This window comes from Asparagus officinalis, chromosome 7, assembly GCF_001876935.1.
Source record: "Asparagus officinalis chromosome 7, Aspof.V1, whole genome shotgun sequence".
In the NCBI taxonomy this organism is placed as follows: domain Eukaryota; kingdom Viridiplantae; phylum Streptophyta; class Magnoliopsida; order Asparagales; family Asparagaceae; genus Asparagus; species Asparagus officinalis.
Window position 1 is genome coordinate 108,998,092 of NC_033800.1, and position 4,989 is coordinate 109,003,080.

Genomic DNA, 4,989 nt, shown 5'->3' on the forward strand with positions numbered 1-4,989 from the left:
CTCATGGTTTCAAATGACTGTTCATTACTTAATTGACCATATTAATGGAAATTTATTCCATGAATGTCTGCAGATAATACGACTACAAGCTGCTTTAACTGCAACATTAACGTTACTTTCATCTTGAGTTGGCTCTTCCCAATGATGAGATTACAACATTCAATTCCCCCAGGTATATGACAAACAGGGAGAGAATACATGCATGCATGGATAGGAAAATTGACTTTTTTAATGCCCTTCAATGAGCTTTCTCTAGCTACAACTCTTATCTGTAAATTATATTGGATGATTCATGGGTTTTTGTTTAATTTTGATAGTGAAATCTATCTTCGGTATAAGTTGGGCTTCGGATTTGCATATAGCTGCCGTCCACTAGGAGATTCATCCTTCACCTTAACTCTCCTGTAGAAGAGAACATAAGCAGCTGATGACCTTACTTCATCTTCATTTATTGGAGAAACATGGCCATCGTCAAAGTTGTACCATTTGTTTTCATCTAAAAGCTGCACAGAAGAGGAGAAACTGAGATGCATAACAAAATGACAAAATTAATTGCTCAATAAAAATGTTTTGTTGACTTACATACCAGAGTATTAGACTTTCATACTATAATAGCTAACAATCTACATACTTTCAGTAAGAATTCAAATTTCGAAACAAACTTAAAGGCATGTGACACTATGAGCACTGAGAAATCATGTGTACTCTGAAGCAAGACCGAAGGTAAAATATGTGACACTATAATAGCTAAAAATCATTATACTTTAAGTAAGAATTCAAATTTAGAAACAAACTTAAAGGTATGTGTATTCTAAAGAAGGTCGAAATATCAGCCAATAATGATCTGTATTTGTCATATCATATCGGATTTTTAATTTAAGCAACGCCAACCAAATCAAGCAGATACCAGCTACATTGGCCAATAACAAGTAATACATGTCAATATTGGCTAATAGAACTAAGACAAGACAGTGTATTTGAACTTTGAAGTATCAAAAGTTGATACAATAGTGCTAAGGAAAATAAATAACCAGAAAGCTTGAGATTAATCAACTGGTTTCATGTATGAACATTTCCAATCTGAAACTACCAAAACCACCAAATGTCCCGAATCCTAACCCACAAAGGCAAACAGAGAGCATGACCAATACTTAGATTTCAAACCTTGGTTCTAAGCCGAATCCTAACCCACAAAGGCAAACAGAGAGCATGACCAATACTTAGATTTCAAACCTTGGTTCTAAGGTTCCATTTATGGCTTGGAGAAAAAAAGTATCTCTTGTGTTTCAAGATCAACCAATCAATGATATCACTATTGTCTACTACCTGCACTGATGAGTCCGTGTCACTCCTTCCTCCCTATGTGATATTCTACAGCGCTTTTTAGGATATTTTCCCCTTTAATCTTTTACGAACTGGAATGACTAACTTGGTATTTTAATACTTTGGGAAATGAAGCACACCCCCCCAAAACACGGCCTTCCATCATGGTTTCAAATGACTGTTCATTACTTAATTGACCATATTATGATAATTTTAACCAAGAAATGGTAAACTGTTGGGGCGTGATTGTGATGTAGGTTAATCTTCCAGCGGCTGGAAGCCACCTCTCAACCTGGGAATGTGGAGGCTATTTTATCTACAACAAAATATCAAAATTTCACAGTGCCTCAGAGGCAGAATTATCTGAACGATTGGCTGCAGCATCTCTCGATGACCAAGGATTCCACGCCCTGAAACAGCTTTGCTATAGTATTGATGTGAAAATTGCACCCTGCATCTAATGCAACTGAATAAGAATGAGAGAAAATTTTATTTGTCTTATAGAAAATTGTTTGCATATGTTGGATGATTGTGAAAAAAAATGCTTCAAGAATTTGCATTGAACAATTTTTTCCACTGTTTTTCCCCTTGCTGGAAATGTTCATTACAACACATAGAAAATTTCATATTTACTTCATATATAGTAATTTCAAATATGAGATTGACATTCTATTGCAATAGCAATAAGATATTCTATTTTGCAAGTAACTTTGCAAGATATTATAAAATGATATATTAATGCAAACTTACACTAAAAGATATTCTATTTTGCAAGTAACTTTGCAAGATATTATCAAATGATATATTAATGCAAACTTACACTAAAAGTGCAATCAGATGCAAAGATATTTTGTCAGTTGTTTTAATTAGATATTCTATGTTTTATGTAGCCATAATTTACTCTCATGTAAATAACATTTAAGTTCTTAATCCATTACTTGCATTACATAATTTTATAACAAAACTATATAAATAAAATTATAAATTAAAAAAAAAACCATGTGCATTGCACGTGCAATCAACCTAGTTACTCAAAAAGACGGGGTGAGTACTGCATAAAGATCCTATTTTTGTGTGCATGACCTTTGCAATTGGCTATCCTACCTGCATTGTTAAAGTGGACCAATGGCTTACAGGTATTAACATCTTAATATCTTACAACAAGAAATTTGGTGACTGGTGAGCGAGAATCTCATGAAACGGACATGCCATAAAAAGGATGTTCAAATTGAGAGTTAAAAGAAAGAACTAATTAAACCAAGAGAACAATCTTATCAAGTTAGCTACATGCCTTAATAGCTTTAACCACTTCATAATTGTATCAATCGCACATTTTAAGTAGCTTACAATTTCTACAAATTTGATAATGGATATAAGTAACCTTGTTGATCCAATACGGTATCAAAATTATGAATATTATTACGACTATTTGTTTTTTTTTTCTTTTCCTTTTAAATGTATAATAATATACAACTCCTAGCAACTTCCTGTAGGGAGATATTCATCCGAACACTCTCTCTTTCTTTAAATATTTCCATAATTAGGCTTGTTCAGACAATATATCATACTTGAACAGCTGCTGCCAACCCCCTCTTCAACAAATCAGAACCCAGCCAGAGTGCATAAACACATAAAGATCAATTTACTAATATAAGCATTCACTAAATATTAATAAATAAAGCATAGAGCTATAGCTAGAATCAGAATTAACATTCATACGTAAGCATTTATGACATGTTGATGAACCCCACATAATCAGCTACAGTCTGCGCAAAATGCATAGAAATATAAGAACTTTGATGCATAATTGAACAAAATCAGACATAATTATCTATAAGTCTAAACGAAATAAGAGGAAAGGTTAGTGAAAATTAGCAAATAGAAATCCAGATACACAAAACATTGATCAGGCAAAGAGATAACCCCTAGATCACAAGATTCAAACTTTCACTCAGTCAGATCAAGATCAAAATCAAACCCAAGATCAAAATCACAAGATTCAAACTTTCACCTAGTCCCGGGATCGACCTCCTTCAGTAGGCCTTGATTTGGCTTCACAACCTCAGACATCGGCGTCCTTATGACCTTATCCTGATCCCCACCAGCCTTAGCAATGAACGCCATCACATCCAACGAATTCAAGATCCCGACGAACATCTCGGCCTTGGGCCTCGCCTCACCGTCGCTCCGTCTCCACACAGTGATCGCCCCCTCGGCACACTCTCCGATCGCCCTTATCACAGACTCGACAGTCTCGGAGTCGAGGAGAGAAGAGAGAGAAGAGAGAGGGCAGTTTTGGGTTTTGTAAAAATATTTCTCTCTGAGCTGTCTTGGAAATATAAATAGGGGCTGAAAATAATTATTTCATGTATTAGAGGCTTTGACACACAAAAAATAATGCTGGGGGCTAGGTCACATTCACTTTATTTTTTGGGGGGCCTTAACACATTTTTCCCTATATTCTTCTATTGTTGGAGGAAAAATTAAGGAGAAGAAGGAGAGCCAATATTCTTGTAATCTAGGATTAGTAGAGGGCGTACCCTGATTCAAAAATATTAGGCAAGAGGTGAGAATTTCGTAGTCTTTGTCCGTGCAAAAGATTATAATATTAGGAGAGGGTTTTACAGTCTTTGTTTGTTCAAAAGATTGTAAGGAGTAGGTTTTAGAGAGAATATGAGAGTTGATTATGTATGTAGGGTTGAAAGATTGAGATATGAGAGTTGAGTGGTTCCTCTTGTAATTCTTCCTGATACATAGTGGATTTCTCATATTGTTTCCCGTGTACATAGGTCGAAGTTGGTCGACAGAACCATGTAAATCTCGGTGTTCTTTCTTCTTGATTATGGTTGTTTTATATCTTGTTGATTATGGGTTGGCTTCCAAATTGCGGAGATCGGAATAGGCAAGGAGACTAAAATTCCTCAACAATCAACTCTAAACTAACTTATCACTTCTTTCTAAATTATTCCGTCAACTCTCTCTCTCTCTCTCTGCCCCCCCCCCCCCCCCCCCCCCCCCCGCACCCCCCCCCCCCCCCCCCCCCCGCCTCCCCCCCCCCCTCTCTCCCCCCTCCCTCCTCCCTCCCATCCCTCCCTCATTAGTTCCAACAGAAATCCAACTGACCCATATCAAAATTATTCATGTTTTCCTGTACAGACAGTTACCCTTGATGTATGGTACTTAATTGTCCAAAGATTTAGTCTGACGAGCAATGGAAAACTACTTATCCTTCAATCTTACTTTTATCTCTCCTTAAAATTCTATGAATAATTACGTACAATAATTCAACTGCATCTATACATAAATCCAATGGATTTTAGTAGGACTATGTTCGGATTTATGCCCGAGAACAAACACATACACCGAGAGAGAAGGCCAAACACAATCATAATAACGACACAAACACAAGCAACCGATTTTTACATGGTTTGACAATCTTGCCTACGTTCACGAGAGCGGCACAATTAATTTCTTATTAATAACAAGAAATTACAAATAAGAGAGAAGATCTCAAACTTGAGATCTCTCAAACAAATAGCAGGTGATTTAAATCTAAAATCACCGCTCAAATTCTCTCTCTTAATTACCACAAATAAAGCCCCTGTTTTATTCACCAAACCCCTCCTCTCATTATGAGTACAGGGACAAATGGGACCAATTGCAGAG

General features: G+C 36.2%; 1 long non-coding RNA gene across 1 annotated transcript in view; it reads right to left on the minus strand.

Annotated features, from left to right (window-relative positions):
* LOC109849851 overlaps positions 1 to 3,628 on the minus strand; it is an 11,038-nt gene extending 7,410 nt beyond the window's left edge. The window contains exon 1 of the long non-coding RNA XR_002249248.1: positions 3,335 to 3,628. This is a non-coding gene — a long non-coding RNA (uncharacterized LOC109849851). The remainder of the gene's footprint in view (positions 1 to 3,334) is intronic.